Here is a 26,617-nt window from a genome sequence, read left to right on the forward strand (position 1 = left end):
CTTGGGTATTATTGCCATTTCCATTTTGCAGATGAGAAAAATAGGCTGGGAAAAGTTAAATGAACTTCCTTAAGACATCCAACTAGGATGGAGAGCCTGAACTCAAACCCAAGTTTGCTTGAGCAAAGCCTGTCTGTTCCTGCCCCATGCCACCACACCGCTCCTCTTGCTTTGACAAGACACGAAGGCAAAGCAGGGGCTGGTATCCTTTGGTGTGTGTTAGTGCAGCAGGGGTGGTTTGTCCCAGGCCCCTTCACCTTCAACCGGTACTTGAATCACTAGAACCATGATCACTGTGCCTCCTGCACCCAGGGTCACCCTCCCCACCCCTTCCCACAATTCTGTATGTAAGTTTCAGCATTCTTTGGGTGAAAAGCCGGGGGGCCCCTTACTGTTACAGATGCTATTTTAAAGTCCATTTCTACAGCAAACTGCTCTACCCTGTGCACACCTGATCTTACGTCAAATGTTCTTGGTGCAAATAGAAAGGAGCTTGGAAGGGGTACCAGAAGACCTGAGTTTGAACTGCATTTTGCCTTTACTAGCAGTCTAACTGTGACCAAACTGTACAACCTTTCTGAGCCTTAATTTCCTCATTTATAAAATGGGGATAAAAATAGCTGTGCTACCCAGAGAGAGAAAATATGTCAATTGTAAAGCACTACTATCTAAATTTTTTGGGAAGAAATGATCCCTAATGTAAGGAATGAGGAAAATCCAGGTCATGGAGTTAAGTTCACCAGAGAGCTGGAGAAAGTAGAGGCTGGATGATGCCGTGCATTGCACCTTAGTTCCTAACCCTTCTTTCTGATTCTCTAACTGATATCTTGGCTTCTACAATAGAGATTCTCTGCTAAAGGATGAAAATATTAATATTATATATTAAAACATTTGTCTTTGACCTCAATGTTTATTTTTTGCCTCTGAGTTTAAAAGAAATTCACATATTTTTGCGGGTCCCTAAAAATATTGTGAGCACTAAGCCCCGCACCTACCACCCCTCATGCATACGGTGCCAGGAACTCAGATCTTCCAAAGCCTTTCCAGCCCATTGCGCTTTCCTCTGCGCAATGCTGCCTCCCAGAGCCTGGGGGAGAGCCAGCTGCCAGCCGCCGGCCACAGCTAGACAAGGAGATTAGGAGTACTATGGCTCCGTGGCAAGGGGGCACAGGGGATGGCCCTTGTCATCAGGTAGACCTTGCTGCTAGACTAGCTGCTTCTTGCCAACGTGTCCCTGAGACACTGTCTCCTGCGTCTCTGACAGTGTACTAGGGACAGCCCACATGCCTGCCTGTAGCCCTGACTCTCTCCCTTCTCCTTGCCTTATCTCCAGCAAAAAAACAAGTTTTCCTGTTATCCAAAGCCTACTGTGTGCTGAGAATATTATATGCATGATGTCCTTGGGTCATTATACTATACTTATGATGAGGCAATATCTCCATTTTACAGAGAAGGAAACAAACTCAGGGGGAAGTCTAGAGTTCCTGCCACTGGTAGCACATGGCTGTCTACTTCTTGTACTGGTTTGAGGAACCCAACATGACTCCCTCTGCTCACTGCTTTCCTTCTGAGAAGAATGGCTTGACCAGCCCAAGAACAGGGTATGTATGGGGATGGGCTTAGAAATTCCTTGTCCACATTTCCTACTCCCAGCTTTGAGAGGCACCTTTGTTGATCTTCGAATATTCTGGCTAGGGATAGGAGGTTGATGGAAGACCTATGGCCGCATCAGGCAATTGGGAAAGACACAGGATCAGATTAGGGTTAGGTATTAGGTTCAGACAGGAGGAAAGCAGCCCAGCTTCTCGCCCAGAATGGGGCAAGAGCAGCTGGATGAACCATAGGTTCCTTTTCTTAGAAGATTCTGTGCTGCCTTGGACTTCTGAGAGCTGTTTGTCACTGGGGTATGTTGCAAAAAGGGGTACGGGCTTCAGCCTCTCTTGTTGTCCCTCTCCTCATTTCCCCCCGTCCCGCTAGGTTGAAAAGCAGCCATTAGACCCCTCAGATCAGGCATAGGCATGCATAGGGTTTGCGAGAGAATTAGAAAGGGTACCCTCTCCGGATGGGCTAGTGACAAAAGGACACCCCCAGAGGATGTTATAAATTTTCAAAATGCCCTTTCCTCTTGGCTGAGGCACCCAGTGCCAGGACCTAGGCTTGGCGTGGGAATGGGGGCTGGATGTCCTTCCCACTCCCTGCCCAGCCTTTCTGCAGGACCCAGGACCAGTCCGAGGGGACTGTCTCAAGTCAGGGCCCTCAGCTGCCGATTTCCTACGTTCGGTATTGTGGAATTTCCAGAATTTCCAGATGATATTCGTTATTTTCCACCTCCCAATAAAAGAATCTAGATTGACTTCTGAAATAACATATTCTCTGGAATCTTTATGGTATAAAGCAAATCGTGAGCCTTAGAAGTTCAAGCCCTGCCTTAGGCAAATTCCTTAACTTCCATAGTCCTCAGTTTCTCCATCTTGGAAATGGGGATAAACAAATGACCTTACATGGCTGTTTCCATGAACTGACCACAGGGTCCACAGTGCTGGCACATTGTGGGTCTGCCACACCACCTGGTCTGTGGCCCTCACGTAGCCCGGGCCTGCAATGATACCCAAAGTGGATGTTGCACGCCTGGTCCCCACAACTACAAGCTCCGGGCCTGACAGACACTAAAATGCAGGCGGGTTGGCTAGGACAGGGAGGGCCGAAGAGCCCTGCACCGCAGCCACCTGCGCCGCGACCCGGGCAGGGGGCGTGCTCCTAGGCGCCCGTGGCGTCGCGGACCCCGGGCTGCGGGAGGCAGCGGGGTCGGAGGGGACAGCGGGCCGGGCCGGCGAGCGGGCGAGCAAGGAGTTAAGCCGGGCGGCAGGGCGAGCGCCTGTCAGACGCGAGCATGTGCAGTTTGCAGCGCATCCGTACTATGGGTGAGTGCCGCCGCCGCCGCCGCCGCCGCCGCCGCCGGGGGCTCCTTTCCTCCCGGGCAGCGGCGGCTGCAGTCCCCCGGACCCCGCGCCGCCGCGGCGGACGCCGACACACAATGCGGGACTAGGCGCGGCGCGGGAGTGCCAGGCGGCGTGGGGGAGGCACGGCCCGCAACTCGGCGCGGGGGGAGCCAGAGCGCCGGGCTTGGGGGCGGGGAGCAGGCGGTTCAGGAGAGCGCCCCGAGTCCCGGCGCGGGAGGAGGAGCGGGAGCCAGCCCTGGAGACGGCGCTCCTGGCCGCACCTGCGCCCGGCAGGCGGCTGGCTCTGCCCAGACCCTGCCCACGGCCCCGGCTCCGCACCGGTAGGTGCCCCCGATGCCCGGAAAGAGGCCTTTCCGCCGCCCAGAGAGGTGGCCGCGAGGGGCTGGCAGCCCCGAGCGCGGGGGGCGCGGGCGATGGGGACGGTGATTGGGAAGACTGGGCGACCGGACTTGGGGCTCTGGCAGATCCCGTTTGCTCTTTGCTTTCGGTTTCGAGGCTGTTGCCCCGGTTCGAGATCGAGCTGCAGATTAGATAGATGGTGCGCCCGGGCTTGGATTCCCTGCGGGGGATGGGCGCACAGGGGGGCGTGTTGGGGAAGGGGGTGCGCGTTGGCAACTTTCCCTGCCTGAAACAAAGGGGTGTCAGGGGGAAGCGAGGGGCAGCGGTAGGTTGACACCTCCTCTTCTTCCGGGCGGAGAGCACCCAGCAGGCCACCTCGGGAGGGTGGAGGGGGGTGACAGTCTGGGTGGAAGCTGGGGAGCCAGGGCTTGGGAGTGGAAACCACGGACCCTCCTGAATTAGAGGCTGAGGACTTTCCTGAAGGGAAGGGAACGCTGCCAAAATGACCCCGCCGCCTTCTCCCCAGGGTGCATGGAAAAACTGGGTGATGGTGGACCCCACACCTAGGCGCCCTCCACTCCCCAGGTCCGTGTCCCAGGGCCCAGCCCAGTCCCCTGGCTGCCAGCTCTTCACCTGCCCTCCTTGATCTCTGGTCCTCCGTGAGAGATGCCTGGCTGGGATGGGGAGTGTTACAGCCCGGTTCCTGGCAAGGGCAGGGAGACATTGGCCTCTTTCCCAGGTGTCTTCCTTTCCCTCTTTCTATGCTCAGTCAGAAACGGACCCCCTTCCCTTCCTTGCCAGGGACTGTCTCCTTTCTAAGGTGTTTGGCTGCCTTAGGTACAGAGCTTGGAGACAGGAGGGCAGGGTGTTCCGGCACTGCTCAAGGCTCTCCCTGGAGGGAAAGAGCAGGACCCCAGGGAGCTGTCTGCTGGTGTAACCTTGGGGGCTTTGCTCACCAGTTCTCCTGTGTTCTCAGCACCATAGTAATAAATGAATTGTTGCTGTGGCTATCAGCCTTGCATAATTGAGAGGCCTGGGTTTCTCTCTGCTGTACCAGGAAGAGGGATCAAGGGAGGGCCAAGCAACCTGCCTTGGGGGTGGTACAGTGTCTTTCTCTCTAGAAAACAAATGGGCCAGGTTCCAGGTCCCCAGTCCTTGGCCTTGTGTCTCCAGGAACAAGGTGCCTTCAGTTCTGAGCTGGCTTACATGTGACCACCAGCTCCTATCCTGTGGCAGGACAGCCCTTTGGGAGCTCAGATTTTTTTTCCCTGGTTGGAAGACAGATACATCTGCTTCCCTGTGAGACAGAGGGCACTGGAGGGCCCTAGACTAGTGGAGGACTCTCCCGCCTGCCCATGTGAATGAGCTAATGATACAAGTAGGTTGGGCCAGGGTGGGCCTGTCAGGACACTTCGCTCTAGAGACACCTTGCTCAGGGGTGTGCTGACATGACACTTAGCCCCCATCGGGGGCTTTGTGTTTGGAGACAGATATAGGCAACTGGGGACATAGAGTGGCAGGCGTTGGGTGGGGACAACAGGCTTTCTTTAGTGTTGATTTTGGCCACTTACAGGTACAGAAGCAAGGGAAGTTCCAGGACCAATAAGGAGTAGCAGGAGAAAACTGAGCCCCCTGAGCTACAGATTTGTGGCCCTGCAATTTGTGGCTAAAGTCAGATGCAGGTGCTGGACCAGAGAAGCACAGCTAGGCCCACTCCTATGGACCTTCCCACTCTAACGGGCAGGCAGGATTGATTATCACTCAAGTCCCCATTGGAGGGGCTTTATTGGTTTCTCCCAAGCTATTTATTCGGAGCTGAGGTTAATGATATGGAGGCCTGACCTCCGAGCCTCCAGTGGTTAGAGGATGGGCTTTTCCGTGGCATGTTCCTCAAATGTACTGACCTTAAGATGGGAAATTGATACTCTCCTAACTTCCTGTTTTGAAGTGATGAGGCATGAATTTTTACATTTACAAAGGGATTTAAGACCCTCGAGTCCTTGAATGAAAGATATTAAATGAGTTAGTGAGCCTTATACTGTGTTTATTTCGGTTGTATCAGATTTATATATTGTTTCTAAAGGGAAAGGTGTCATTTTACAGGAAGGGACCAAATTACAGCTTTTGTGATAGGCAAAGCTCAGTGTTGGTTTTTAAAGTGTAGTTTTTATCAGAAAAGCTCTCGCTGCAGCACTTAGGCAGCAAGTGTTTTTTTCTGCTTACCTCCCAGGATGGCTTGGAGCTCCTTCCTGGTGGGCTTTTTCCTGGTATACAGTTTCCAGCTAGAATGTTAGTGACTATCACCCTCCAGTTTCTGAGGAGGGTCTCCAATGTTGGGGACTCTGATGTCATAAGGAGGGACCTGGGTAAGGGCAGTAGAGTGAGGCAGCTTGGTCTTATCGGCAACTATATCAGACCTGGCTGTCCTTGAGGGGAGGGAAGGGATAGCTAACCCTCCCACAGCCTGGCTGTTTTCAAGTTTGTATCCTTTTACTCTTTTCCTCCCTCCTCTCCCCACCTCCCATATACAGACAAGGTGGTTTGGGTGTATTTGTTTAATTGCAGGAACATTCCTTTTAAGGCGAGGATGATTTCTGACCTGGCAAAGTCTTAGGTCCCTTTGTGGCAACACCTGGCTGAGGAGGGAATATCAGACGGGATTCTCATGTTCTGAGCCGAGGAATTTCAGCCTCTGTTGGCCAGATCTTCTTCTTACTCTGCATCACTTCTCAGAAATCAGGCTTTGTATTTGGAAAGTAAAGTGTAAGCTGATTTCTAGGGAAGGGGTAGGAGGGGCGCACTTTTGGTTTGGTTCCCCTTAGGGAAACTGAGGCCCACTGAGAGTTGTCACACTGGCCGTGGTGTGTGACAATGCATGTGTTGGGGACGTTTTCCTTTCCTGGGATTTAAGAGCGTTTAAAATCAAGTACCCAAGTAGATCCATAGGTTATACTTTCCTGCTGTAAGATAAAGATGCACTCATATAATTTACATACCAGAATTTACACCAGTATACCAGGGTGTTTGGTTCAAGATGTATATTTGCCTCAGACTTTGAGCTGTGGGATGCCCCATGCTGCTGTGATTCAAGGAAAAGGCAGTGGTTTTTACCCCAACACATCACATCCATAGATAGAACTGAGGCTAAGTCAACTATCACATTTCCAAGATGGAAAAGAGGGTTTGCTCCTTTCCCTGTTTTCACATTCATCAGGCTGCATTTATACATAGTGTGGACTTCGGCTCTCCTCCTCTGTGAGGCTGTACTTCATGTTCATTTTAACATCAGTTCCCCTATGTATAAATGTAGTGGAGCTGAGGTCACAGAGTGATGCTGGCCCTCTGCTCCTTCAAAGGATGGTTCTGAAAGGCGACTTTCCACCCTCCTCTGATTTTGGTGCTTCCACTTACCTTTGGATCACAATCCAGTCTGGCAATTTGAGGAGCAACCAAAGTCATTGACAATTCGTGTTTTTGAACATCCAGCTTTTCACCATCGTTTACTCTGCTGGCTCCCCAGTAGGGAGTTTAATATTTTTTTCAGGATTCTTGGCTCCAAGTGTGGCTGGTATTGTAGAAGAGACAGCATCTTTGAAATGAGGGCAAACCGTCTACACGGACAGGTCTCGGGTCCTCAGATTGCTCCTTCTGGCTGCTCCATCTTCTAGAAGCATGACAGGTTTTTTTGTTTGTTTTTTGTTTTTTTAAATAAGACTTCAGCTGTCAATTAGTGTAGGGAGAGCTAATAAATATGAAAAGATGAGGGGAGAGATCACTTTCTGCCACTCCTTTGCTTTCCAAAAGCCCCTCATTCAGAACATACTGGATTATCCACTTCTGACTGCTTTTGCAGTTAGACTTGAATGATGAATGCCATCTAGCTGGCCCATTCATTCATTGTTTCCTTTCAGTTATTAAGAGGCACCCCTGTCACATGAGCTTCTGGAATGATCCGTTTCCATCGGAAAGGTCACTCACCCTGAGTTTTAGTAAGGCCTTGACATCAGCCCTGAGGAGCTAGGGATGCCAGCCAAGGAGATTGAAGGGCCACAAAGAGAGGATTCTTTTCTAGACTTCTGAGGGGTGATTCATGCTTCAAGATAAAATGTGCTTCCTGGGGCTCCATGGTTTCATTGCTTGCACAGTCAGTGGAGGGACAGGCCCTGGTGCAGTGAGAAGCCCACCTTGCTGACAATAACTGCCATTCTTCAGAGCACTGACAGGGACTTGTTTTTAGCCCACTGACAGCCCCCATCTCCTTTTTCATTGCTGTCCTTGGCCAAACCCCATTTTAGTCCCTAAGTCCTTAGTATCTCTCTCCCCTTGTTCCCAATCAAAAAGGCCTTTTCAAAGCCAGGAATAAGGCAGCCAGAGCATTGGTCTTACTTTCATCTACTTTCTTAAAACACATATGGACAAGAAATATCATTACCACTGGGCAACACAAGCAGCGGTTCCAGATTTTTGTCTTGTTTTCTTTTTTTTTTTTGGTTTGGTATAAGCAATGAGATGACCTTCTTATACTGACCTATAGATGCTGTAAAGCTTTCATATAGCCTGCACAGTTTCTAACACGTAGTGAGTGCTTATTAAATCACCAGCTGTGGTACTTGGATGTGATCAGATATCCAGATTTCTAGGTCATTGGGCAATGATTCGTTTGTGTGTGAGCTGATGGTTGGCAAAGGCTTCAGGAATCAGGAAATCTGGGATCCCTCCCTGACTCACTCACTTGTGTGACCTTGGACAGCCCATTTCAGCCCTCTGAGACTTAATTCCACAAATAGAGCTTCAGCTGGCTTCAGTGATCATGGCAATAACAACGACAGCCACCATTTATTAGGCTAAGCATTTACATATGTTCTTTTCTCACATCAATGAGATAGCTACTATTGATTATCCCCATCTCACAGCTGGAAACACTGAGGCTCTGCAAGATAAAGTGATCACCCATATCGTACAGCTAGTAAGTGTCTAAACTGGGATTTGAATTGAGATCTGATCCTTTTTTTCTTAATAAAAAAATTTTTTTTAGAGACGGGTTCTCTCTCTGTCACCCAGGCTTTAGTGCAGTGGCACAATCATAGCTCACTGCAGCCTTGAATTCCTGGGTTCAAGCGATCCTCCTGCCTCAGCCTCCCTAGGACTACAGGCATGTGCCACCATACCTGGCTACTTTTAAAATTGTTTATATGGAGACAGAGTCTCTATAACTCGCTATGTTGCACAGGCTGGTCTCAAACTCCTGGCCTCAAGCAATCCTCTTGCCTCAGCCTCCCAAAGTGCTGGGATTACAGGGATGAGCCACATCTCCCAGCCAGTCTGAATCTATTGTGTTTTATAAGCTTGGATCAGATGATAGAACAAATATTGGGGAGAGGGTAAAAGTGGAGGCAGTATAGGTTAACACATAAAAAGGAGAACTGACCGAGTGCGGTGGCTCATGCCTGTAATCCCAGCACTTTAGGAGGCCGAGGTGGGTGGATCACCTGAGGTCAGGAGTTCAAGACCAGCCTGAGCAACATGGTGAAACCCCATCTCTACTAAAAATACAAAAATCAGCTGTGCATGGCGGCTTGTGCCTGTAGTCCCAGCTACTTGGGAGGCTGAGGCAGGAGAATCGCTTGAACCTGGGAGGTGGAGGTTGCAGTGAGCCGAGATCATGCCATTGCACTCCAGCTTGGACAACAAGAGTGAAACTCCGTCTCAAAAAAAAAAAAAAAAAAAAGAGAGAGAGAGTTGATGTGGATTAAACACAACTAGCTAAAAGGAGACAGAAGTACAGATTTTTATTTGAAAAACATCATCTCAATGAATGTTCAGTAAGGAGAGGTCTGTACCCTGCAGTAGGGAAGTAGACCAGATGGCCTGGGAGTTACTGTAAAGGGAACACGCTTTCTGCTTGGCATAGGAATATATCTCATAAACCCCATTTTATTTTGATACCAAAATTTTCCTCTTGCTTAACGGTCTGTTTGGGCAACATTTTTCTTTCTGTTGTCCTACTGCCACTAGTCATAGAAGCTTATCTTTGCAGATTCTTGACCCCAATCCTCATCCTCCAACCTAGTTCCTGGGCCTTTCCCTGCCCATCATTATAATTCAGCAGTGGAGACCTGATTATGACTCTGGGGTCCCAGCTACACTGAGCAAAGTACAGCAAACATTAGATTATCCTGTTCTTCTGAGAAAGTATTTATAGCCACTGATTTCTCCATTCAAAGGTGACCAGCTAGTAGATTGGGATCCATTCTTGTTTGTTCCAAGCAAGTTAATTGTCTTCTGTTTTGTTTTTTGTTGTTGTTGTTGTTGTTGGTTTTTTTTTTTTTGAGACAAGGTTTTGCTCTGTCACCCAGGCTGGAGTGCAGTGGCACAATCCTAGCTCAATGAAGCCTCTATCTCCTGGGCTCAAGGGATCCTCTAGCCCCAGCCTTCCAAGCTGGGACTACAGGTGCACCACCACACCTGGCCTCTTCCACCATTTTGAAGTATTCATGGAAGAGGAATGAGGGTTAAGGTGGTGGTCCAAGGAAGGTGAGCCGACCCCTCTTGGAGAGCTAGCATGAGGCTGTATGATGGAACAGTGTGCAAGGGGTCAGGAGACTTGGGTTCTCCTCGCAGCTCAGTGACTCTGGGCATGTGATGTAAGTTTTTTGGCTTTTAGTTTTCTTATCATCTGGACAAGATATTCTCTAATATCTCTTCAGGTAATAATACTGGATGATCCAGCCTTTCCTGAGAAAGGCTGAGGTTCTAGCCTTTCTCAGGAAATAACTCAGCTGGTCTGGAACTGTCAGAAGTCAGAGCTGGGAGGGAAGAGATGGTGTTGAAGGAGAAAGAAGCCAGATTGGAAGCTAAGGGACAAAGTCAGAGCTGGAGGAAGTCCCTTCTCAAGAAGGGGGACTAGGTCCGGTCATTGCTCTTTTTTTTTTTTTTTTTTGAGATGAAGTTTGGCTCTTGCTGCCCAGGCTGGAGTGCAATGTGACTTTGGCTCACAGCAAACTCCAATTCCCGGGTTCAAGCGATTCTCCTGCCTCAGCCTCCTGAGTAGCTGGGACTACAGGCACATGCCACCACCTCCAGCTAAGTTTTGTATTTTTAGTAGAGATGGGGTTTCACCATGTTGGCCAGGATGGTCTCGATCTCTTGACCTCATGATCTGCCTGCCTTGGCCTCCCAAAGTGCTGGGATTACAGGCATGAGCCACCGTGCCTGGCCCAAACAAAGCCATTTTCTAAGGACTCTTGGATTCTTTCATTCCTTGGTGCATCTTCTATTTTCATTTCATCATATTCGAGGTTGAGGAGCAAATGAGTTCCCATTGAACCCACCAAACCAATATTTTCCATCTCCGCCTGTCTTACATTCTCCTCACCTCTTATTCTCCTATCCCCATTATTTTTATGGGGGGTACCATGCTACTGGGGGGATGAGAGATGATTTCATTTGGTACAGGGACAAACATTTCATTTTAATAGCTATGTTTCTAATGAGTGTAAAGAAACATGACTCATTGGAATGTACTCATCAAGCAACTTAATTTTGCCTCCCACTGTCTCTTTATGTTTATCCAGTGGGATTAGTTCTTTCCCTGGTCTAGGGTGACAACTTTGGCCCTGTAACTTTTCTGATTATTCATAGGAGAAGGTTCTGTGATCACTTTAAGTCTTACAAGCATAGTCTCAACTAAGTACAAAATATACCCACTCTATGAAGCAGAGTCCCATGGAAAAAACTAAAAAATAAAATAAAATAAAAATACATCCATTCCTTTGTCACTGGACTGGGAGGGGCAGGAAAGTGCTTACTAGGTACACTGTCTGCTGGCTTCCAGCTTTCTGGTCCATATTTTTATCGGATTCTCAGAGAACCCTCCTTACCCTCCCAATTGCTGGGATGTCTCACTTCTATTGTCTTGAAAAGAGCAAATTATCAGCCAGGTGAGGTGGCTCACACCTGTAATCCCAGCACTTTGGGATGCTGAGATGGGTGGATCACCCAAGGTCAGGAGTTCGAGACCAGCCTGGCCAACATGGCGGAAACTCTGTCGCTACTAAAAATACAAAAATTAGATAGGCATGGTGGCGGGCGCCTGTAATCCCAGGAAGGCTGAGGCAGGAGAATTGCTTGAACCCTGGAGGCAGAGGTTGCAGTGAGCTGAGATCGCACCACTGCATACCAGCCTGGGCAACAGAGCAAGAATCTGTTTCAAAAAAAAGAGCAAATTATCCTCTATTCTAGATCATTGCTCCTTCCTCAGCCCCTGAAATCCGGTGGTTCACCTCTAGCCTCTTTCAGCTAAGGTCCTTCAGTCTGCCCAAGAGACCATCTCAGAGAAGACCTGCTCTGACCTCATGCCAGCCCACATTAGTGCACGTGGCCCACATTAGTCCAAGGAAACAATCACATCCCTGGGCGCAGTGAACCTGAGAAGGCAGGCTGACCCCAGCTCAGCAGTCTCCCTTGGCTCCTCCAACAGCAGATAGCCAACTTGTGTCCCACCCTTTGGATGTCTCAAGAGGTGATCAGACGCCAGTCCACCATGTCCTCCCAGTTGCAGGGGACAGACATCAAGTTTCCTGAGTGGTCCTGGTGAATTCCCCTCTCACCAGCTTGACAGGAGGGCCGGTTTTCTATGGGGATAGGGTGAGATATCACAGCACACTAACAGCAACCCCAAAATTCCTCCACAAAGATTTTTCCCCAGTCTCTGCCCATTCTGACCCTCTATACCCTCAGCTTGAGAGAGGGGCCCTTGTGCACCTCTTTTGAAAATGTGCATCCTTCTCTGGTGTCACACTTACCAGCATTATACCTGTTGCATCTTAGTGCCTTAGTCAAGACCTTTTGATTTAACATCTTGTTATATGTGTATCATCAAAACCATCATTGTCACAATAAGCCCATGATTTTGTGGATATTATTGCTTAGAATAAGGCTACAGTACACATTTAACTGAAAAAAAAACTGAGTTAAATGAGATTAGTGACAACAACTGACATTTATTGATAACTTATAATGCCAGGTTGCTGTTTGTAGTACAATAAACATGCTTTCTTACTTAATCCTCATGAGGAAGGTACTTATATTTTCTCTATTTTACAAATAAATAAACTGAGCCCGGGCACGGTGGCTCACGCCTGCAACCCCAGCACTTTGGGAGGCTGAAGCAAGTGGATCACTTGAGGTCAGAAGTCTGAGACCAACCTGGCCAACATAGTGAAACCCCATCTCTACTAAAAATACAAAAATTATCTGGGCATGGTGGGGGGTGCCTGTAATCCCAGCTACTCAGGAGGTTGAGGCAGGAGAATCATTTGAACCCAGGAGGCATAGGCTGCAGTGAGCCGAGATCGCACCACTGCACTCTAGCCTGGGTGACAGAGTGAGATCCTGTCTCAAAAATAATAAAAATAAAAATTAAAAAATAGGCTGGGCACAGTGGCTCACGCCTGTAATCCCAGCACTTTGGGAAGCTGAGGCGGACAGATCATGGGGTCATGAGTTCGAGATCAGCCTGGCCAACATGGTGAAACCCTGTCTCTACTAAAAATACAAAAATTAGCCAGGCGTGGTGGTGAGCGCCTGTAATCCCAGCTACTCGGGAGGCTGAGGCAGGAGAATTGCTTGAACCAGGGAGGCGGAGGTTGCAGTGAGCCGAGATTGCAGTACTGCACTCCAGCCTGGGTGACAGAGCTAGACTCTGTCTCAAAATATAAAAATAATAAAAAAAAAGTAAGCTGAGGCAGAGAGGTGAAGCAGCATGTCCAAGTCACACAGTTGATGTCAAAGCCGAGATTTGAACGGAAAGAATCTGACTCCAGAGCATGGACTTTTAAACTACTACCCTCTGTCATTTCCCGCAGGGCAGTGGGCAGCCATGCCGAGTCATGAAGGTGGCATGCAGGGATGGGAAATGCTGCCTTAGGAGGTAATTGACGTCCTTCGCCCTGGCATTCAAGCTCTCCATAGCCTTTACACGCTTTTCCAAACGTATCTCCCCAGCGCCCCCAGGAACTCCTTCTATGCCCTTTCCCAGAGCCTAATCCACTTGCACAACTAATCTGGCATACACACGCCCACCCCTGCTTCAGTTGTTCCACTGCCTGAAGGGCACTCACCTGCCTTGCTGCCTACCCAAATTGTAGTCCTTTTAGAAGCCAGCGACCATCTCTGCTGCAAAAGTTTATTTAACCAAAACCACTTCTGTTAGGATCTTTTAACTCCTCTTGTCATTTTATCGCCAGGTCACAATTATTATGTGCTTTTATGCAAAGGACAGTGAACGACAGTTGGCAAACACAGATCCTGATCTCTCCGTGCAGCGCCACTATCTGCTTGTTAGTGTGCGGTTATCTGCTTGTCTGCTAACTTACGCAAGGCTCTCAACTTCCCTGAGCATCGGTTTCATCTTTACAGTGTGGGTCCGGATGATATCCCTTCAATTTTTAATATTCCATGGTTGTTTTGCTTACCATATTGTCTCCACTAATTTTTAAGCTCCCAAAGGCTGGAACTTTGTTTTGTATATCTTAATACATTTCAGGACCCTGTACAAGGTTTTACACACAGAAGGTATTTAATAAGGTTGGTTGGTTGGCTGCTGGGAAATAAGCCCTGTGGTCACTCTGCTTTGGCCTTGACTGACCTTTAGAAATCACCTTCTGGGGCTGGGCACGGTGGCTCACACCTGTAATCCCAGCACTTCGGGAGGCCATGGTGGGCAGATCACCTGAAGTCGGGAGTTTGAGACCAGCCTGACCAACATGGAGGAACGCCGTCTCTACTAAAAGTACAAAATTAGCCAGACGTGGTGGCGCATGGCTGTTATCCCAGCTACTCGGGAGGCTAAGGCAGGAGAATTGCTTGAACCTGGGAGGCGGAGGTTGCAGTGAGCTGAGATTATGCCATTGCACTCTAGCCCGGACAACAAAGCAAAACTCAGTCTCAAAAAAAAAAAAAGAAAAAAAAAGAAATCACTTTCTGGGTGATCACCAGCAAGGACTTTGCAGTTCTTTTCTCAGCACAAGTTTATAACAAAAGTTTGGGTCCTATCTGTTGCATTTTTTTCTTTCTTTTTTTTGAGACGGAGTCTCACTCTGTTGCCCAGGCTGGAGTGCAATGGCACAATCTTGGCTCACTGCAACCTTCACCCCCCCAGGTTCAAGTGATTCTCCTGCCTCAGCCTCCCAAGTAGCTGGGACTACAGGCACATGCCACCACACCCAGCTAATTTTTGTATTTTTAGTAGAGACAGGGTTTCTCCATGTTGGTCAGGTTGGTCTCGAACTCCCGACCTCAGGTGATCCACCCATCTTGGCCTCCCAAAGTGTTGGTATTACAGGTGTGAGCCACAGCGCCCAGTCTGTTGCCTTTTTTCTTTGGGAAACCTAACGTCGTGCTGTTAAGGCCCACAGTCCTTTATCTGCAATTTTGAAATCTGAAGCACTATAAAACCAAAAGCTTTTCTTTCACTCAAGTGACAGCAAAATCTGACTTGGTCTAACAGAGGCTCACACCGCACGGTATGAATATTCATAGATGTCACCATAGAAACGTGAATGTGCTTGATTAGCGGATGCTGCCCCAGACCCTGCTGTGAGGATTATGTAATTTATGATATGTGCTCTACATTACCTTTAAAAAAACTTTAAAATTGGGCCGGGCGCTGTGGCTCACGCCTGTAATCCCAGCACTTTGGGAGGCCGAGACGGGCGGATCACGAGGTCAGGAGATCGAGACCATCCTGGCTAACACGGTGAAACCCCGTCTCTACTAAAAATACAAAAAATTAGCCGGGCGCGGCGGCAGGCGCCTGTAGTCCCAGCTACTCGGGAGGCTGAGGCGGGAGAATGGCGTGAACCCGGGAGGCGGAGCTTGCAGTGAGCCGAGATCGCGTCACTGCACTCCAGCCTGGGGGAAAGAGCGAGACTCCATCTCAAAAAAAAAAAAAAAAAAAAAAAAAACTTTAAAATTATGAATTCCAAGGGTTTTTAGACAGGGGACTTTGGTGCTATACGACCTTCCTCAACAGAGATGCCTTTGGCACTGGAGCAGGACAGGTCTTTGGGCTCTGCAAACGTAACAGAACCTCACCTGGGGCCCTGCCTCATTGGCCTGTCCCTAATCTCAGCCCTGGCTCCAATATAACTATAGCCTGTGGCCATGGCTTACCAACTTGATTTTTTAAAATATCATTTATCTTGGCTGGGTGCAGCAGTTCATGCCTGTAATGCCAGCACCTTGGGAGGCTGATGTGGGAGGATCACTTGAGCCCAGGAGGTCAAGGCTGCAGTGACCTATGATCATGCCACTGCACTCCAGCCTGGCCAACAGAGCAAGATCCTGTCTCAAAAATAAATAAATAAAGATAATAAAATATCATTTATCTTGATTACTAAATATTTTGGCACTTCCTTAAATTTTGTGCCTGAGCTGAGTGCCTGTCTTGTCTCACCCTAGTTCTAGCCTGTGGGTCAATCCCTCCATTTCTCCTAACCCCACTGCCATGACTCTGGGATGAACTAGTGTGTCCTGAGGGCAGGGACTGCCTGCCGGAGGTTTGAATTGCGTTCAAGCTAGTTGGGACTTGTTGCCCCTAGGCCAAGTTAGCTCATGCAGAGCAGCTGGTTCCTAGAGGCGTTTTCTTTATTATTATTATTGTTAACCCCCAAGTATACCTGGAGGCATTTCCTATACCTGGATGTTTCTTTGGATCCCAAATGAACCTTGTTCCCCTACTTTCATCTGGACGGTGATGCAGCTACTCATTTGAGTCAATTTGCTGATTAATTCTTATAGCTGCTTTGACTGGATGTTTTAAAACTTTAAAAAATATCCAGATGCACATGGAAAATCATAAAAGCAACACAAAAACGCAAAATAAAGGAATCTAAAGTGTTCTATTGTGTTTTTGTTTTTGTTTTGTTTTTGTTTGAGACGGAGTGTCGCTCTTGTTGCCCTGATTGGAGTGCAACCTCTGCCTCTGCAAACTCTGCCTCTGGGGTTCAAGAGATTCTCCTGCCTCAGCCTCCCGAGTAGCTGGGATTACAGGCGCCCGCCACCACGCCCAGCTAATTTTTGTATTTTTAGTAGAGACAGGGTTTCACCATGTTGGCCAGGCTGGTCTTGAACTCCTGACCTCGTGATCCACCCACCTCGGCCTCCCAAAGTGCTAGGATTACAGGTGTGAGCCACCACACATGGCCTATTGTTTTTTATTTATTTATTTATTTTAAGAGGCAGGATCTCACTCTGTTGCCCAGGCTGGAGTGCAGTGGTGTGATCATAGCTCAAGGTATCCTCCCACATGAGTAGCTGAGACTACAGGGAGAGACACTGTACTCTTATTCACTTTTTTGATGCAAAAACTGTAGAGGAGCTATGACTGGGAGTTACAAGTGTCAGTAGTAAAGCCAGCCCTAAAAAGTCCTGTTTCTGGACCTTCCACTGGCCAGGAGACCACTCCGCTCCTTAATCCCCAGCCCCCAGGTGTCCTCAGATGGTGGAGGATGAATAAGCTATCCCCTCAATTGAAGGGCATATCTCAGAAGGTGGAGGATGAATAAGCTATCCCCTCAATTGAAGTGCATATCTTTTTTTTACCCTTTGTCCCTGTTTAGCAGTGATGGTCATGCCTGTGGGAATTGAGGCTGCCTTTCCCCCACCATTAAATAACCAGCCCTTCTCAGAGTCTGAGCCATAAGTATTTCTGGCACTGTCTTTTTAACCTATTGGAGGTCTTCTGGGATCATCACTTCTCTACCCCTATTCCTGTCCACGCTTCCTCACGATATAGCATTTTCCATAAATATACTAAAGCATCCTCTTACATACTGTTTACTCATCTTCTTGTCCATTAAGGAAGATATTCCACAGACCAAGCCTGGCACCTATTTATTTGACTTCATCTAAACACATCTTTGCCTCCAGACATTGAAACATTTATCATTTCCCTGGCCTCTACAGATAACTTGTGGTCTTCTACCTATTGTCATTATGCTGGAAAATGCTGAGATATAGTGTAATTTGAATTAATCAGGGAAATGAAATTTCCCAAAGGTGCCAAACTGAATAGTGTTCTTAAGCTCCAGAGGTTGACTACATTGTCTGTGTACCCAGATGATATCAATAAAAGACCATTCGTGGGGCACAGTGGCCCATACCTATAATCCCAGTGCCTTGGGAGGCCAAGGCAGGAGGATCACTTGAGGCCAGGAGTTTGAGACCAGCCTGAGTAACATAGCAGGACCCCATATCTACAAAAAAAATTAAGAAATTACCTGGGTATTGTGCCATGTGCCTGTAGTCCTAGCTACTTGGGAGGCTAAGGCAGGAAGATTGCTTGAACCCAGGAGTTTGAGTTTATGGTGACCTATGATCACACCACTGAACTCCAGCCTGGGCAACAGAGTAAGACCTTGTTTCTAAAATTAAATAACTAATAAATAAATAAATAAATAAATAAATAAAGCCATTGCCTTGGCTGGGCTCAGTGGCTCCTGGCTGTAATCCTAGCATTTTGGGAGGCCAAGGTGGGTGGATCAGCTGAGGTCAGGAGTTCAAGACCAGCCTGACCAACATGGTGAAACCCTGTCTCTACTAAAAATACAAAAAAAATTAATCAGGCATGGTGGCGTGCACTTATAATCTCAGCTACTCGAGAGACTGAGACAGGAAAATCACTTGAGATGGAGGTTGCAGTGAGCCAAGATCACGCCACTGCACTCCAGCCTGGGCGACAGAGGGAAACTCCGTTTTAAAAAGGAAAAACCGACAACAACAAAACACATTGCCTTTATTCTGGGAGATCGATCACTCGAAGCCACCCTAATTCTGTTCACTCCTTCATCTTTCTTGGCATTGCAGTTTCCCTTGCTTTTAGGGCACATTATCTGAAATGGTAGCCCTGTCTTTTATTTAGTAAATATTTGTAAATAGAAGTTTTTAAGAGTCAGTATAATGCCTCAACCATACTCTAAAGGAGAAAGAAATAAAGGGAAAGTTAGTTATAATACTGTAGGGGTCAAAGCAAAGTCTCCCCTTTGCCTTCTGAAGGTTTGCTAAAAAATCAACTCACAAAACTCAGATTAATTGGAGAAAAAGCATATAAACTCTACTAATGTGTGCATGGGGAGAATCACAGAGTGATTGCCCACTCCCCATCGTGGCTCAGAAGCTTATAGAACGTCTTGGCAAACCAGGTATGGGAGAGGGGCAAAGAGGAATTCTGTTGATGGGTAATAAAAGATTACGAGGGAGGAATGAATGGATTGGGAACACAGATTAACTTGTAAAGGGTCTGTTCAGGTGTGGTTTTCAGGTGTGGTTACATTCTTGGTCTTACAGAGGAGAAGAAAAAACTATTCTCTTTGGTGGATCTGGATCTTAGGCAGATAAAAGAACTTCAGAGAACTTCATCCTCCTTTGGGAGAGTTGACGGGTAGTGGGGAGAAGGTCAGAGAGACGTTGAGGTATTAGTTTCTGAGCCCCAGAAATACATCATTATGTATTCCCATATGTGGTTGCTTGAGCACAACCATACAGAAGGCAGAAGGATGCAGTCAGATGCTTGAACCTTTACATAGACTCACCAAGAATGTAACATCCACAAGCACCCACAAGATACAGGTGTATCGTGTGGGTGACTTAAATACCAGGAGAGGTGCTGCTGGAGTTGATGTGACTTTCTAAAATGCTGAACCATTCCTGGTGAAGCTCCAAAGAACACAAAGTACAGTATCCCCTCCATTTTGCATGCTAATGGTGTTCCTAGACAACTCAGCATGTGTTAAAATCGTGCAAAAACCCCCTGTGTTTATTTTAGAAAGGGAGTTAGGATCTTGATATAGATAATTATAAATGGACGTTTTACCTCTGTGATGTCCAGTAGAACGTTCCAAAGTCATGTGGGAGAGTTCTTTTGTTGGCCATGTGGGAATTGCATTCCAGGTGTCCACTTGTAAGTATCTGTGGCATTCCCCACCTACCATGGTGCTGACAGAGCTGCCCGTCAGTTCTTCCTCATCCCAGCACTGGAAGGAGGGCCCAGGACTGGGATACCTGCGTTCGTGGCCTGGGCTACAGTGTCTCAGTATTTGTATGACTTTAGGCAGGTTACACTTAACTCCATGTGCCTGGGTCTCCTCTCTGTAAAGGGGATGACCGTGACACATGCATCTGGCCTAACCTCGGGACGGATGCTCACTGTGCTGCCCTCCCGCGACCCCAGACAACCCAGGGCATTCGTGTGTGCCCGCAGTGTATACCCCACCCACGAGCTTTCCCTCGCTGTGATTTCTCCTTACCATTTAAACATCCTTAGGTCTCTCTTATCTTGAAAGAGAGAGAGAGAGAGAAAGAAAGAAAGGCATGGTGGCTCACACCTGTAATCCCAGCACTTTGGGAGGCTGAGGCAGGCGGATCACCTGAGGTCAGGAGACCAGCCTGGCCAACATGGTGAAACCCCATTTCTACTAAAAATACAAAAATTAGCCAGGTGTGGTGGCGGGCACCTGTAATCCTAGCTACTCAGGAGGCTGAGGCAGGAGAATCACTTGAACCCGGGAGGCAGAGGTGGCAGTGAGCTGAGATTGAGCCACTGTACTCCAGCCTGGGCAACAAGAATGAAACTCTGGCAAGCAAGCAAGCAAGCAAGCAAGAAAGAAAGAAAGAAAGAGAGAGAGAAAGGAGGGAGGGAGGAAGGGAGGGAGGGAGGAAGGAAGGAAAGCAAGAAAGAGAGAGAGAAAGAAAGAAAAAGGGAAGGGAAGAAAACGGGAAGAAAACAGGAAGAAAGCAGGGAGGGAGAGGGAGGACACCTCTCTCACGTCTGCTTCTCTTCCAGCAGCTTTTCTCTCTCCTTTTCTTCACAAACTAATTTCTCAAGAGTCATTGCACACCCTATCTTAGTTAGCTCCCCTCACACTTCTCCTCCATCTTTTCTTTCTGTAGCGATGGGGTCTCACTATATTACCCAGGCTGGTCTTGAACACCTGAGCTCAAGTGATCCACCTCAGCCTCCCAAAGTGCTGGGATTACAGGTGTGTGCCACCACGCCTGGCCTAAAGGAAGCAGTTTCCTTTCTTCTTTTAAAAAAAAAAATTCTAGACAGGGTCTCACTCTGTTTCCCAGGACAGAGTGCAGTGGCACGATCACAGCTCACTGCAGCCACAGCCTCCTGTGCTCAAAGATCCTCTCATCTCAGCCTCCCAAATTGCTGGGACCACAGGCCTGCACCACCATGCCTGGCTACCTTTTAAACTTTTTGTAGAAACAGGGTCTTGCTATGTTACCCAGGCTGGTCTCAAACTCCTGAGCTCAAGCCATCCTCTCACCTCAGCCTGCCAAAGGGCTGAGATTACAGGTGTGAGCCACCACGCTGGACCCACACTCCTCCGTCTCACACGGTCTCACATGGTGAGCTCTGTGCTACTTAGCCTTCTCTCTCCCTGGCCAGCTTGCATCTGCAGTTGACCATGGCCTCCAGCACTCTCCTGTCTCTACTTCCCTGGGTGTCCGCCTGCCTCTCCGGCCCCTTCAAAGCACCTCGTCCTCCACCAGCCCCAGATGTCACCCCATGCACCTTCTCCACAGTGTGCTCCTCCTCTGCAGTGCTCTATCCAGCTGGGGTCCCAAACTGGCTGTTCCGCATGTCCTGGAGCACCTCAAAGTTAGAGCACCTAAAAGGCAGCCCATCACGGGTCCCCAGATTCATGCCTCTTCCTGTAGCTCTTCTCTTGGGTGCCATTGTGCAAGTCAGAAGTCTGAGTGTTAGGCCGGGCACAGTTGCTTACACCTGTAATCCCAGCACTTTGGGAAGCCGAGGTGGGTGGATCACTCGAGGTCATGAGTTCAGGACCAGCCTGGGCAACATGGTGAAACCCCATTTCTACTAAAAATACAAAGAATTAGCCCCATGGTGGGGGTTAAGATTACAGGTGTGGTGGTGCATGACCATAATCTTAGCTACTTGGGAAGCTGAGGCAGGAGAATTGCTTGAACCCTGTAGGTAGAGTTTGCAGTGAGCCGAGATTCTGCCACTGCACTCCAGTCTGGGTGACAGTGTGTGAGACCCTGTTTCAAAAAAAAGAAAAAAGTCTGGGTGTCATCCTCGACTCCTCTCTCTCAATCTCCCTCCCAATAAATCACTCACCGAGTCCTGTCAGTCTTGGCTTCTTAATAGGCTTCACTAATTTGTGTCATGTTTCTTTCCTTTTGTTTTTTGTTTTTTTTTTAGACAGGGTCTTGCTCTGTAGCCCAGGCTGGAGTGCAGTGGCATGATCTCAGCTCGCTGCAACCTCCGCCTCCCTGGTTCAAGCGATTCTCCTGCCTCAGCCTCCCGAGTAGCTGGGGTTGCAGGTGCACGCTACCATGCCTGGCTCTCAACCCCAGTGTCCAGTAGAGACGGGATTTCGCCATGTTGGCCAGACTGGTGTGTTGTGTTTCTTAATAGCCTTCACTAATTTGTGGTGGCTGCTTGACCCTTGTTAGCATTTAGGATTGTAACCCCTGATTTACTGTTTGGACTGAGTTAGAGGCCCTCGACATTGATGATATTAGGGTCCCATAAGCAATTAAAAATAAATTAATATAATTCTAAATTATAATATAAAACACAGAGAATTTATATGTGTGCTGATGCCAAAATGGCTTCTTTTTTATTCTCTCTCATTTTTTCTTCTTTAAAATAATTTTCTTGGTGCCCCATGGTGGCCGGTGCCCTAAGCATGCGTGTAGTGTGCAGATGGGTAATCTAGGACCATATAGAATGTCAGCTTCTTTTGGCCCTGGGCTGGGGTCTTTGACTTTGTGGTCTTTGAATGTACCTGGTGGCACAAAATAGATACTGAGTAAATGTTTAATGAATGTGTGAATGAATGCATGAATGCTGAGATGAACTTGAAAGGTCTCGCTTAGGTAAAAAGCACTGTAAGAATGTAAGTTATTATTAGTTTTCTGATGTTGGATGTTACAGTAGAATTTCCAAGCTCTTATATTGCCCGTGTTTTAAAAAACAACCAGCCTTGCCATTGTGATTCAGCATTCATACCCCAACCTACATTGCATTCAGTGGTCTGGACATAAAATATGCATGTAAAGATTCCCGAATTAATAAGCTAGTGAATGTGTACAATAGCATGGTTTGTTTGAGTCCCTTTAGTCCTAAGTGGGTCTCTCTTTTTTTTGAGACAGGGTCTCTGCCGGCCACATGGCTCACACCTGTAATACCAACACTTTGGGAGGCTGAGGTGAGCAAATTGCTTGAGCTCAGGAGTTTGACACCAGCCTGGGCAACATGGCAAAATTTCGTCTCTACCAAAAATACAAAACATTAGCCGGGTGTGGTGGAGTGCACCTGTGGTCCCAGCTACTTGGGAGGCTGAGGTGACAGGATCACTTGAACCTGGGTAGCAGAGGCTGCAGTGAGCAGAGATCGTGCCTCTACACTCCAGCCTGGGTGACAGAGCCAGACCCTGTCTCAAAAAAAAAAAAAAAAAAAAAAAAAAAGGCCCGGAGCAGTGGCTCACACCTGTAATCCCAGCACTTTGGGAGGCCAAGGTGGGTGGATCGCTTGAGCCCAGGAATTTGAGACCAGCCTGGGCAACATGACAAAACCCTGTTTCTACCAAAAATACAAAAATTAGCCAGTCTCATAACCTGCTCTCAAAATAAATATATAGATACAAAATTTTTAAAAATAATAATAAGAGATAGGGTCATACTCTGTCACCCCGGCTGGAGTACAGTGGCACCATCTCAGCTCACTGCAGCTTTGCCCTCCTGGGCTCAAGCAATCCTCCCACCTCAGTGTCCTGAATAGCTGGGACTACAGTGGGTAAAGACTCTTTCAGCTGTTTGGCTGTGCATTATCTAACACGGCCACACACAGCTGTGACAGTGAACCTGAGGAGGAGGCTGTGCCTGTGTCTGAGGGCTTTGCTTTGGAATTAGGTGGTTGTGATGGTGCTGAGGTGTTGAAATGGGGCACCTACCCTAGAAAGCCTGTCTGAGAGCTCAGAAGGAAGGAACATGGCCTGAAGGCCTAAGTCAGGCAGTGTGACTTGGAATAGCATGTAACTTTACGGGGAAAAAAATATAAAATCCAGAAGGCTGGCCAGGCATGGTGGCTCACGCCTGTAATTCCAGCATTTTGGGAGGCAGGGGTGAGTGGATCACCTGAGGTCAGGAGTTCAAGACCAGCCTGGCCAACACAGTGAAACCCCGTCTCTACTAAAAATACAAAAATTAGCTGGGCATTGTGGCGGGCACCTGTAATCCCAGCTACTCAGGAGGCTGAGGCAGGAGAATCTGGGAGGCGGAGGTTGCACTGAACTGAGATTGTGCCATTGCACTCCAGCCTGGGCAACAAGAGTGAAACTCCATCTAAAAAAAAAAAAAAAATCCAGAAGGCTGTGGTTTAACAAATGTAATCTGACTCATTATTATGGGCTGTGGACAAAACAGGTGTCAAAATATCTCCAGGAAATATTAACTACGTATACGGATAGACTCCAAAGTTTAACCCTGTCTTCTGGCATTAGGATGGATGCCTTCTGCAAGATTGTTGATCCTGGGAGGAGGAGGTGGGAGTAAACCAATGGAGAAGTGAGAAAAAGGAGGGCCAAATTGGAAGAGCAAATGTTTCCAGGAGGGATTTGGCAGGCGGAAACCCCAGAGCTGGAATTTTTGTGCCCAGTGGAGACCTCTGATGACCAGTGTGGTTCTCCCTGGATTTGCCTCCATGTCTGTTCCTGGGCCCCACGCCCTGTCCTAATAAGAGGGTCCTTGATGTTTTTGCCTCCAAACTTTTTATTTAGAAATAATTTCAAATGTACAGAAAAGTTACCAGAACACTACAAAACACTCATATACTCTTTGCCCAGATTCACCTGTGATTAATATTTTGCCCCATTTGCTTTATTTAATTTTAAAATTTTTATGTAGAGACAAAGTCTCACTATGTTGCCCAGACTGGTCTCAAACTCCTAACTTCAAGCAGTCTTCCCGCCTCAGCCTCTCAAAGCACTGGGATTACAGGCCTGAATCACTGCGTCTGGCCACTTCTGTTTTTAAAATTTGGTGCTTCTTCTGTAGCCTTGGTTCTTGTCAAATGTTGGGCAAGCCTTCATTCTGTGTTCCTCTGTTGGATCTTGGGGTCTTCAGGTCACCTCTCTTTGAACGCTGATTCTGTGCACCATTGCCAGCTGTCACTGGCTGTGGACAGGAGGGTGGGATGTACCTGCTGGGCACTGGCAAGAGCTGGTCTAGGCATCCCCTACCTCTCAACCTGTGTCCAGAGTATAAGCATGGTGGGTGGGGGTGGGGCCGATCGGCCTGGCTGCTCCAGATTCAATAACCACCAATTCAGGGCCCGTCCTGTGCCTGGATTTGCTGGCTGAAACCTTGTAGCCCCCACAGCTGCTTCTCTGATAGAGCACAGAACCCACAGGCACACTGCCTGGCTTCAAATCCTAGCCCTGCCCTTACTAGCACTGTGGCCTTGAGAAAGCTGCATAACCTCTTTGGGTCTCATTTCTAAATTCTCTTCTTGGCCTTTATCAGGCTGGTTTGAGGCTGTCCTAATGAATGTAATGGGTCCTCTTATCCTTTGTCAAAAGGAATGTTAATTATTTTCAGCAGTCTAATTACGTGGCTAATGAGAGACTGACTGAGATAACATTCCCTTTAATTACTCTTGCCTAAGTGCTGTTTGGAACCGAATTTTAAGCATTAGCAAGACTGGGTGCTTTCTCAGTAGATGGAGCTGTCCAGCAACTGGCTGAGTGAAGGGCAGGGGTTGTTGGGCTTAAGGCTTATGGTGGAGGTGCCTGCTGTGGTTGGGGTCAGTGTCCAGCTGAGTGCATGTTGGCCTTTCCTGTGGGCTGTTACTTAAGGAAAGGAACAGTACCGATTGGTTCAGATGGAGAGCAGACAGCAACTGTCACAGATTGCCCAGAACAACTCTCATCCTTCAATTAAAAAAAAAAACATTTATTTTTAATAAATAAATAAGTTTATTACATGTGTGAGCCACTGCCCCTGGCCTTACCCTGTCAATTTCAGACTGACATCCTTATAGCTCCAACTCCAAAAAAAAAAAAAGGATGCCTCTTTTGTGGTCTTTGTCGCCATTCCAACAAGAATCTCAGGATTGGCTCTGACTGGAGCATGTATCCATCCCTGAACCAATCACAGAACCAGGAGAATGTGGTGCTGTGATTGGCCAGGCTGGGGCCTGATGCTCACCCCAGCAAGCAGGGTATTGACAGCATCCAAAGCACACTGACCCTCAGCGTTGGAAATAAAGCTCGGTGTCGCAAAGTGAAACCAGCACTCAGGCAAAAAAAAGTTTTCTCAGCAAGGCAATTTACTTCTGCAGAAAGGTGCTGCCTGTGTCAGTTACGATCGCAAGAGCACACCGAACAAAGGAGAGCAGGGGTTTTTATCCCTAACGCAGACCCTGTTTCTGTATCCTCCCTGTGTTGGCTGGGGTTGGACTGCACAATCTAAACCAATTCCGATTGGCTCTGTTGACATCATCAAAGGAGGCAAGGGGGGCACTTGACGGGAAAGACAAGTACATAGGTGATGGGACATGCTTAGGCATGTTTGGGTGAACAGAGATAGGGAGGGCTGATAGATGGATGGGTAAGATTACTTTCAGAATAGAACAAAGAACCAGGAACTGAAACCTTTGAAGAGAAACTGTGCCTAACACCAGCTACTCTGGCCTTGCTGTTTCTCAAACTTGTCTAACTTTCTCCTACTTCAGGATCTCTTCACTAACTGTTCTCTCTGCCTGGAATGCTTTTCCCAAAGTTCTTTGCATGGCTTCTTCTCGTCTTTCTAACCTATGCCCAAATGCTACCTACTTAACATTTAAGACTCACCTTCCAGCATCCGGTTTCTTTCTTTCCCCCACCTGGCCTTCCCCGTCTTCATGGCATAATATTAAAAATTATAGTATGGTTGGAGCTGCTTAGTTATTGCTGATCTCCCACCTGCCTGTGAGCTCCAAGGGGGCAGGACATTGTCTTGTTCACACATGGTACAGTACCTGGCCTTCACTGGATCTCAATAAATATTTGTTGACTGCTGGAATACAACACTTTGAATAAAAAAACCAGCTACCACAAGACTTCTTGGACTAAGTTCCCTCGTTGTTTAGAAATCTCTAGGTGGCTTGGCTGTACAGGCTGTGAAAAGCAGAGTCCTGTTGTCACACCATAGGAGTGGTCCAGGCTTATCTTCTGAAAGCCTTGCTGGGCTTCTTTCTGCCTCCCTGGTGAGGCAACAAAGGGGCAGGGTCCCCATCGCTT

The 26,617-nt window shown here is 47.9% G+C and overlaps 1 protein-coding gene across 5 annotated transcripts in view; it reads left to right on the forward strand.

Moving 5' to 3' along the window:
• The first annotated feature begins 2,855 nt into the window (after positions 1-2,855).
• Positions 2,856-26,617, forward strand: part of TMEM229B (transmembrane protein 229B) — a 61,929-nt gene continuing 38,167 nt past the window's right edge. For 4 of the 5 annotated variants that reach the window (XM_058429350.1, XM_058429349.1, XM_032135054.2 and 1 more), the window contains exon 1: positions 2,928-3,280. The gene's annotated coding sequence lies outside the window, so the exon portion shown is untranslated. The other variant, XM_032135052.2, reaches the window with a different exon arrangement.

This window comes from Hylobates moloch, unplaced genomic scaffold (assembly GCF_009828535.3).
Source record: "Hylobates moloch isolate HMO894 unplaced genomic scaffold, HMol_V3 SCAFFOLD_16, whole genome shotgun sequence".
In the NCBI taxonomy this organism is placed as follows: Eukaryota; Metazoa; Chordata; class Mammalia; order Primates; family Hylobatidae; genus Hylobates; species Hylobates moloch.